We start from the raw sequence: 10,285 nt of genomic DNA on the forward strand, positions 1-10,285 counted from the left end.
CCATTTGCACGCACTGTATATCGACTTTCTTTTTTTTCTTCTATTGTGTTATTGACTGTACGCTTGTTTATTCCATCTGTAACTCTGTGTTGTTGTTTGTGTTGCGCTGCTTTGCTTTATCTTGGCCTGGTCGCAGTTGAATATGAAAACTTGTTCTCAACTAGCTTACCTGATTAATTATAGGTGAAATGTAAAAAAATAAGAAAAAACTATTTCTTTCCCAGAAAGGGGATGTAGCTCAGTGGTAGAGTGCATGCTTCGCATGTATGAGGTCCTGTGTTCAATCCCCAGCTTCTCCATTCAAATTTTTGCAATGGCCCATCTCCTACTTTCCAGAATGTTGAAATTCTCAGCAGGAAACAGAGACGTGCTAAATAATTTGCTCTTGTAATCTGAAGAACATGTGTTCAATCCCTGTTCGTACATTTATGTAACAGAAGTGGCATGGTTGCCAACTTCAATTGCATCATTTTCAAAAACTGAAGTTCATGGGTTAGATGACTGTCCATACTTGCGTGTATTTAGAATTGCTGCTATCATTTCATTGTAGTTTCAATGGAGTGGTGTATATAAAACGTACATTGTATTAATATTGCATTTTATCTGCAAATAAAATTGGATCGAAGCTCAGAGGGGGAGTGCATGCTATTTTAGTACTTGGTTCAATCCCAAGGTTCTCCACTGAGTATTTGTGTGCCAAATTCACATTACACAACTCCTACTTTCCAGAATGTTGAAATTCTCACAGGAAACAGAGATGTTATTTGTGTGCCAAATTCACATTACACAACTACTACTTTCCAGAATATTGATAAATATCTTGCAGTATAGAGTGGCATGGTGGCCAAGTGGTAAGGCGTCGGTCTTGTTAAACCGAAGATCATGGGTTCAAATCCCATCCGTGCCTTACTGAAAGTTAGCTGGTACCATGGGAAGGTTCTTTCACTGGAGGACTTTGAAGAAGAAAAAAAAGTTCTCAAAATGTCAACCCTGCTATTATATAGTAAGGGGATGTGCCTCTACGGTAGAGCTAATACTTGAAATGCATGCGCTCTGAAGTTAATCCCCAAATTTTCTGATGAGTATATTTAGTTGTGAAATTAGCTTTTGCACAACTCTACTTTCCAGAATGTTGACATTTTAAGAAGGAAATAGATGTGCTAAGTCATCTGTTTTTGTAAACTGAAGCACATGGGTTCAATCCTGGGTTCAAGCCTTGTTCGACGTTTATGGAAGCTAGATGATATTATGGAAATGTACTTTCATTAGAACAGTGTAAAGAAAGGGTCTATTGTATTGATATGGCCACTACGACCTGTATGCTCTAGTCGGCTGGCCCTCGCTACATATTCGTCGCCAGACCCACTGGTTCCAGGTCATCTTTTTAGTCTATGCTAGGTAAAGCTCCGCCTTATCTCAGCTCACTGGTCACGATAACAACACCCACCCGTAGCACGCGTTCCAGCAGGTATATCTCACTGGTCATCCCCAAAGCCAACACCTCCTTTGGCCGCCTTTCCTTCCAGTTCTCTGCTGACAATGACTGGAACGAATTGCAAAAATCGCTGAAGCTGGAGACATATTTCCCTCACTAACTTTCAGTGTTGCCAACTTAGCGACTTAGTCGCTGTATTTAGCAAGTATTCAGACCCCTCTGAATACTTGCAGAAATTTTCATTTTACTCACTTTTTGTCTCTTCCACAATGTTATTCCTCACTCCTACAGTGTCCATCACAATTACATGCACATGGACAATTATGCAAATTAGGTGATGACATCATTTAGCAACTTCTAGTGACTTTTAGGACAGCCAATAGCTACTTTCCTTACTGAGGTGTTGGCAACACTGCTAACTTTAAACATCGGCTATCTGAGCAGCTAACTGATCGCTGCAGCTGTACAAAGCCCATCTGTAAATAGCCCACCCAATCTACCTACCTCATCCCCATATTGTTTTAATATACTTTCTGCTCTTTGCACACCAGTATTTCTACTTGCACATCATCATCTGCTCATCTATCACTCCAGTGTTAATTTGCTAAATTGTAAATACTTCGCTACTATGGCCTATTTCTTGCCTTACCTCCATTTGCACGCACTGTATATAGACTTTCTTTTTTTTCTTCTATTGTGTTATTGACTGTACGCTTGTTTATTCCATCTGTAACTCTGTGTTGTTGTTTGTGTTGCGCTGCTTTGCTTTATCTTGGCCAGGTCGCAGTTGAATATGAAAACTTGTTCTCAACTAGCTTACCTGATTAATTATAGGTGAAATTTAAAAAAATAAGAAAAAACCATTTCTTTCCCAGAAAGGGGATGTAGCTCAGTGGTAGAGCGCATGCTTCGCATGTATGAGGTCCTGGGTTCAATCCCCAGCTTCTCCATTCAAATTTTTGCAGTGGCCCATCTCCTACTTTCCAGAATGTTGAAATTCTCAGCAGGAAACAGAGACATGCTAAATAATTTGCTCTTGTAATCTGAAGAACATGTGTTCAATCCCTGTTCGTACATTTATGTAACAGAAGTGGCATGGTTGCCAACTTCAATTGCATCATTTTCAAAAACTGAAGTTCATGGGTTAGATGACTGTCCATACTTGCGTGTATTTAGAATTGCTGCTATCATTTCATTGTAGTTTCAATGGAGTGGTGTATATAAAACGTACATTGTATTAATATTGCATTTTATCTGCAAATAAAATTGGATCGAAGCTCAGAGGGGGAGTGCATGCTATTTTAGTACTTGGTTCAATCCCAAGGTTCTCCACTGAGTATTTGTGTGCCAAATTCACATTACACAACTCCTACTTTCCAGAATGTTGAAATTCTCACAGGAAACAGAGATGTTATTTGTGTGCCAAATTCACATTACACAACTACTACTTTCCAGAATATTGATAAATATCTTGCAGTATAGAGTGGCATGGTGGCCAAGTGGTAAGGCGTCGGTCTTGTAAACCGAAGATCATGGGTTCAAATCCCATCCGTGCCTTACTGAAAGATAGCTGGTACCATGGGAAGGTTCTTTCACTGGAGGACTTTGAAGAAGAAAAAAAAGTTCTCAAAATGGCAACCCTGCTATTATATAGTAAGGGGATGTGCCTCTACGGTAGAGCTAATACTTGAAATGCATGCGCTCTGAAGTTAATCCCCAAATTTTCTGATGAGTATATTTAGTTGTGAAATTAGCTTTTGCACAACTCTACTTTCCAGAATGTTGACATTTTAAGAAGGAAATAGATGTGCTAAGTCATCTGTTTTTGTAAACTGAAGCACATGGGTTCAATCCTGGGTTCAAGCCTTGTTCGACGTTTATGGAAGCTAGATGATATTATGGAAATGTACTTTCATTAGAACAGTGTAAAGAAAGGGTCTATTGTATTGATATGGCCACTACGACCTGTATGCTCTAGTCGGCTGGCCCTCGCTACATATTCGTCGCCAGACCCACTGGTTCCAGGTCATCTTTTTAGTCTATGCTAGGTAAAGCTCCGCCTTATCTCAGCTCACTGGTCACGATAACAACACCCACCCTTAGCACGCGTTCCAGCAGGTATATCTCACTGGTCATCCCCAAAGCCAACACCTCCTTTGGCCGCCTTTCCTTCCAGTTCTCTGCTGACAATGACTGGAACGAATTGCAAAAATCGCTGAAGCTGGAGACATATTTCCCTCACTAACTTTCAGTGTTGCCAACTTAGCGACTTAGTCGCTGTATTTAGCAAGTATTCAGACCCCTCTGAATACTTGCAGACATTTTCATTTTACTCACTTTTTGTCTCTTCCACAATGTTATTCCTCACTCCTACAGTGTCCATCACAATTACATGCACATGGACAATTATGCAAATTAGGTGATGACATCATTTAGCAACTTCTAGTGACTTTTAGGACAGCCAATAGCTACTTTCCTTACTGAGGTGTTGGCAACACTGCTAACTTTAAACATCGGCTATCTGAGCAGCTAACTGATCGCTGCAGCTGTACAAAGCCCATCTGTAAATAGCCCACCCAATCTACCTACCTCATCCCCATATTGTTTTAATATACTTTCTGCTCTTTGCACACCAGTATTTCTACTTGCACATCATCATCTGCTCATCTATCACTCCAGTGTTAATTTGCTAAATTGTAAATACTTCGCTACTATGGCCTATTTCTTGCCTTACCTCCATTTGCACGCACTGTATATAGACTTTCTTTTTTTTCTTCTATTGTGTTATTGACTGTACGCTTGTTTATTCCATCTGTAACTCTGTGTTGTTGTTTGTGTTGCGCTGCTTTGCTTTATCTTGGCCTGGTCGCAGTTGAATATGAAAACTTGTTCTCAACTAGCTTACCTGATTAATTATAGGTGAAATGTAAAAAAATAAGAAAAAACCATTTCTTTCCCAGAAAGGGGATGTAGCTCAGTGGTAGAGCGCATGCTTCGCATGTATGAGGTCCTGGGTTCAATCCCCAGCTTCTCCATTCAAATTTTTGCAATGGCCCATCTCCTACTTTCCAGAATGTTGAAATTCTCAGCAGGAAACAGAGACGTGCTAAATAATTTGCTCTTGTAATCTGAAGAACATGTGTTCAATCCCTGTTCGTACATTTATGTAACAGAAGTGGCATGGTTGCCAACTTCAATTGCATCATTTTCAAAAACTGAAGTTCATGGGTTAGATGACTGTCCATACTTGCGTGTATTTAGAATTGCTGCTATCATTTCATTGTAGTTTCAATGGAGTGGTGTATATAAAACGTACATTGTATTAATATTGCATTTTATCTGCAAATAAAATTGGATCGAAGCTCAGAGGGGGAGTGCATGCTATTTTAGTACTTGGTTCAATCCCAAGGTTCTCCACTGAGTATTTGTGTGCCAAATTCACATTACACAACTCCTACTTTCCAGAATGTTGAAATTCTCACAGGAAACAGAGATGTTATTTGTGTGCCAAATTCACATTACACAACTACTACTTTCCAGAATATTGATAAATATCTTGCAGTATAGAGTGGCATGGTGGCCAAGTGGTAAGGCGTCGGTCTTGTAAACCGAAGATCATGGGTTCAAATCCCATCCGTGCCTTACTGAAAGTTAGCTGGTACCATGGGAAGGTTCTTTCACTGGAGGACTTTGAAGAAGAAAAAAAAGTTCTCAAAATGTCAACCCTGCTATTATATAGTAAGGGGATGTGCCTCTACGGTAGAGCTAATACTTGAAATGCATGCGCTCTGAAGTTAATCCCCAAATTTTCTGATGAGTATATTTAGTTGTGAAATTAGCTTTTGCACAACTCTACTTTCCAGAATGTTGACATTTTAAGAAGGAAATAGATGTGCTAAGTCATCTGTTTTTGTAAACTGAAGCACATGGGTTCAATCCTGGGTTCAAGCCTTGTTCGACGTTTATGGAAGCTAGATGATATTATGGAAATGTACTTTCATTAGAACAGTGTAAAGAAAGGGTCTATTGTATTGATATGGCCACTACGACCTGTATGCTCTAGTCGGCTGGCCCTCGCTACATATTCGTCGCCAGACCCACTGGTTCCAGGTCATCTTTTTAGTCTATGCTAGGTAAAGCTCCGCCTTATCTCAGCTCACTGGTCACGATAACAACACCCACCCTTAGCACGCGTTCCAGCAGGTATATCTCACTGGTCATCCCCAAAGCCAACACCTCCTTTGGCCGCCTTTCCTTCCAGTTCTCTGCTGACAATGACTGGAACGAATTGCAAAAATCGCTGAAGCTGGAGACATATTTCCCTCACTAACTTTCAGTGTTGCCAACTTAGCGACTTAGTCGCTGTATTTAGCAAGTATTCAGACCCCTCTGAATACTTGCAGACATTTTCATTTTACTCACTTTTTGTCTCTTCCACAATGTTATTCCTCACTCCTACAGTGTCCATCACAATTACATGCACATGGACAATTATGCAAATTAGGTGATGACATCATTTAGCAACTTCTAGTGACTTTTAGGACAGCCAATAGCTACTTTCCTTACTGAGGTGTTGGCAACACTGCTAACTTTAAACATCGGCTATCTGAGCAGCTAACTGATCGCTGCAGCTGTACAAAGCCCATCTGTAAATAGCCCACCCAATCTACCTAACTCATCCCCATATTGTTTTAATATACTTTCTGCTCTTTGCACACCAGTATTTCTACTTGCACATCATCATCTGCTCATCTATCACTCCAGTGTTAATTTGCTAAATTGTAAATACTTCGCTACTATGGCCTATTTCTTGCCTTACCTCCATTTGCACGCACTGTATATAGACTTTCTTTTTTTTCTTCTATTGTGTTATTGACTGTACGCTTGTTTATTCCATCTGTAACTCTGTGTTGTTGTTTGTGTTGCGCTGCTTTGCTTTATCTTGGCCTGGTCGCAGTTGAATATGAAAACTTGTTCTCAACTAGCTTACCTGACTAATTACAGGTGAAATTTTAAAGAATAAGAAAAAACCATTTGTTTCCCAGGAAGGGGATGTAGCTCAGTGGTAGAGCGCATGCTTCGCATGTATGAGGTCCTGGGTTCAATCCCCTGCCTTCTCCATTAATGTTTTTGCAATGGCCCATCTCCTACTTTCCAGGATATTGAAATTCTCAGCAGGAAACAGAGACGTGCTAAATAATTTGCTCTTGTAATCTGAAGACCATTTCTTCAATCCCTGTTCGTACATTTATGTAACAGAAGTGGCATGGTTGCCAACTTCAATTGCATCATTTTCAAAAACTGAAGTTCATGGGTTAGATGACTGTCCATACTTGCTTGTATTTAGAATTGCTGCTATCATTTCATTGTAGTTTCAATGGAGTGGTGTTTATAAAAAGTACATTGTATTAATATTGCATTTTATCTGCAAATAAAATTGGATCGAAGCTCAGAGGGGAGTGCATGCTATTTTAGTACTTGGTTCAATCCCAAGGTTCTCCACTGAGTATTTGTGTGCCAAATTCACATTACACAACTCCTACTTTCCAGAATGTTGAAATTCTCACAGGAAACAGAGATGTTATTTGTGTGTGTAGAGAAATGCTATTTCTTATGCAGGTGACCAACCTATTGCTAATACAGGGCTACAACTCAAAGTAAAGCCTGTGGGGTCCCCTACAGGATAGCTCCCGCATTACACTAACTGCCAAAACCAGCGCACACACATAATCTCCTTTGTAGCTGAACATTGTGTGCCCGAAGAGGATTCTACGATGACGGACAGACAACTGAGCCAATGGCGGAAGACTACAGACTACACCCCAGCTGAACCAATCCAAAGATCCGATCTTCCAGAATCAACCTACTTTCTGTTCTATATATAAGTGGTGTACTGATTGTAACGGTCTCTTTGCCTGCCGTTCCGTACGAACCAACGGAGGAGCCGTAATTACGCTGTTCTAGATATCTTCACTCTGAATAAACTGTCGCTTGTCATACAATTTACCACCTTGTCTGAATCGATCCTTGACCGACTCGCCCGTCTACATATCTAATTTCTAACAGAACTTGGTAGGCAGAGGATAGTTTACTAACGATCCAGTCGAAGTGAGTTGATTTGGGTGTGAAAGGGCGAGTTGGTGAAAGGATGGTTCACGGAGGACGGGTGAAGACTTTTGGGGGAGGACAACAATTCTGCTCAACTCGGGAAACTGATCTCAAGGTGCACCATAAAAAAGGTAAGCAAAGCCTGTTAAATCAAACTTAGCATATTGTCGTATAGTCTGTCCAAATTTTGATCAGTATTTCCGAGTAAGTATGAATTCTTGTGTAAATTTATAATTTGCTGACGAGTCGAAAGAACAGTGTAGTGAACATATGTAGTAACGAACCGGCGACGGCCGGTGTGATATAAATCATTGATGAGATATCAGTAAGGGGATAGTTAATTACTATTCATTAAATCTGGCGCCAAGGGGATAAATTGTAATTTTGTGACCCGACCCGTGACCCGGTCAGCACAGTCTGATAGCTTTCAATGATGAGTGATCACTTTTAAGGCCTGGATAGTTCCGATAGGGGTCGGGAATAGAGATCAGTAAGGGGATAGTTAATTACTATTCATTAAATCTGGCGCCGGGGGATAAATTGTAATTTTGTCCCGCGACCCGGTACGGCTCAGTCTGATAGAGATTCACCGATAGGGGTCGGACATGTGTAATAATTCTGATAGGGGTCAGCTCGATAGGGATCAGGAATAGAGATCAGTAAGGGGGTAGTTAATTACTATTCATTAAATCTGGCGCCGAGGGGATAAATTGTAATTTTGTCCCGCGACCCGGTACGGCTCAGTCTGATAGAAATTCACTGATAAGGATCGGCTTTCAGGGGTCAGAGATATAACGTGTTGTTTTGTCTTGTTTTGTCTATTTGTAACTGTTTATATTAAATTTGCAATGTGGTTGTAATTGTTTTCATTAAGATTGTTGGTGGTTAGATAGAGGGAGAGAGATAGAATTATAATAAGGGATATTGGATAAATCCGAAACTTCTATATTGTATGTACCTATGACTTCTGTGTTAAATGTATAATCAGGAACGAAATGACTGATGTATAATTGAAATAATATCTGAATATAATATTTAAATATTGAGACTAAATAGACGAATAGATCCCTTGGTTGTGCGCTCCACAAATGCTATACCAACCCATTCGTTTTTTTCTCGAACTAAAACATACTAAGGAGAAGCTCAGAGATAAGACAGAGCACGAGCAGCAGTGTCTCTTCGAATACATCGTGGGTATTAATCAACGTCGGGCGAAGTATATGCTAACTATATTCAGATAGAAGGAGAGAATTTCGATTAAAACTACGATTAAAACTACGATTAAATTTAAGAACCAAGGGACCAAACAGAGAGTGAACAGAAGGCGGGGCCATTGCGTCTCCCACTGGTCTGCTTGCTGGGGTGAATGAAGATTTGTGTGTGTATGGTGTAGATTGAAGCTTACTGGCGTAAATGAAGATTTGTGAGACTCAAATCCTGTGCATGAAATACGCTTGATATTCAGTCGGGGACTAATATCGGTATGAATGAGGTCGGGGACCAAGCGAGTGTGGTACATGAGGTGTTTCAGTTGGAGCTGGAACCGGTGAGAATGTTGAAAAAGTCGCAGGCTTGCTGATGAGAGTTATATCATAGAATATTGAGGGGGGTGCATGACTGTTGGAAAGAGTGTTAAACTCTATTAACGTAAAATTATTTTTGTAGATTTATATTATGAGGTTTGACCTATACTAATATTGTACAATTACATAATCAACATCTGAACATACTTACGTTAAACATTAATTGAGCCACTGAGTAATAGATAAGATATACACTAGGTACGGGGCGACGGGAGTGGTGTTCTAACCAAGTGCTGAGAAATAAGGTAGATTTATTTAGTTCTTTTAATTCATTTACACAAGTACTTCCCGGTTATTGATTTTGGTTTGATTGTTCAGATAACATCATTGAAATTAAACAGGAGGTCAAGGTATACTAACATTAGAATCTGTTTTCATTATGGGGAACAATGAAAGGCCCGCAGAGTGGATTGCAGGCTGAGGTTTTTATGTTAAAGGGACAGTGCACATTTATCACAGTTGTGTGTGTCTGTCTAATGGCTGGGTATTTAAGAAGTATTTTGGGGAGACAATTTGGAGAAACACGAATAAGACATGAAACATCGAGACAAATAATTTGAGTTTGAGGGGATTATCATAATTATTAGGTTTTGTTTTTGTAGTAAATGTTTGGGTTAAGGGGATTTCCATGTTCCCAGAGACATGATATTTTAAAGAGGCACGCTCACATATGGAACCTTTATGAGTTTTTTATTTTATGAGTTTTAATTACACAAGTGATTTTTATTTTATTTTAAGGATAAAGGGTTCTTTAATATGTCTAATATGGTATGGAACACGAATGTAGGGGGATGGTGTAACCTGTGACCTGCTTTCATGGCTCTCTCGGGTGGCCTGATCAGCCACAAGGGGGTGCCATTTGAATAATGAATTTGTGGTCATGGGTAATACTGTTTAAAAAATAAATAAAAAGATTAAAAAAGTTTTTTTTGAAATTTAATTTATTTTTTTAAGGTAACTTAATTATAGTGGAGTTTACTTAACCTATATAAAGACTTTAGAAATTGCCACCATAGACATGTTTTTCTAAAAATAAAAATCCATGAGTTTAGATAAAGCCAAACAGTGAGACATTTAGTTAAAATGTGGAAACATGGGAAAAGGCAGACAGAAGAGCCCTCCCCCGCACTGCAGAGACCTTGAAGGTTGGAGAGCAGAG

At 39.6% G+C, this 10,285-nt stretch overlaps 6 non-coding genes across 6 annotated transcripts; all 6 read left to right on the forward strand.

Annotated features, from left to right (window-relative positions):
• The first annotated feature begins 227 nt into the window (after window positions 1-227).
• On the forward strand, window positions 228-299 carry trnaa-cgc (transfer RNA alanine (anticodon CGC)). The gene has a single exon. It is a non-coding gene; the product is annotated as a tRNA-Ala (tRNA).
• Window positions 300-2,313: 2,014 nt separating this feature from the next.
• On the forward strand, window positions 2,314-2,385 carry trnaa-cgc (transfer RNA alanine (anticodon CGC)). The gene has a single exon. It is a non-coding gene; the product is annotated as a tRNA-Ala (tRNA).
• Window positions 2,386-2,920: 535 nt separating this feature from the next.
• On the forward strand, window positions 2,921-2,992 carry trnat-ugu (transfer RNA threonine (anticodon UGU)). Its single transcript has one exon. It is a non-coding gene; the product is annotated as a tRNA-Thr (tRNA).
• Window positions 2,993-4,398: 1,406 nt separating this feature from the next.
• Window positions 4,399-4,470, forward strand: trnaa-cgc (transfer RNA alanine (anticodon CGC)). Its single transcript has one exon. It is a non-coding gene; the product is annotated as a tRNA-Ala (tRNA).
• A 535-nt stretch (window positions 4,471-5,005) lies between these two features.
• trnat-ugu (transfer RNA threonine (anticodon UGU)) lies at window positions 5,006-5,077 on the forward strand. Its single transcript has one exon. It is a non-coding gene; the product is annotated as a tRNA-Thr (tRNA).
• A 1,406-nt stretch (window positions 5,078-6,483) lies between these two features.
• On the forward strand, window positions 6,484-6,555 carry trnaa-cgc (transfer RNA alanine (anticodon CGC)). The gene has a single exon. It is a non-coding gene; the product is annotated as a tRNA-Ala (tRNA).
• Window positions 6,556-10,285: the final 3,730 nt, after the last annotated feature.

Source organism: Oncorhynchus kisutch, unplaced genomic scaffold (genome assembly GCF_002021735.2).
Source record: "Oncorhynchus kisutch isolate 150728-3 unplaced genomic scaffold, Okis_V2 scaffold1813, whole genome shotgun sequence".
Classification (NCBI taxonomy): domain Eukaryota; kingdom Metazoa; phylum Chordata; class Actinopteri; order Salmoniformes; family Salmonidae; genus Oncorhynchus; species Oncorhynchus kisutch.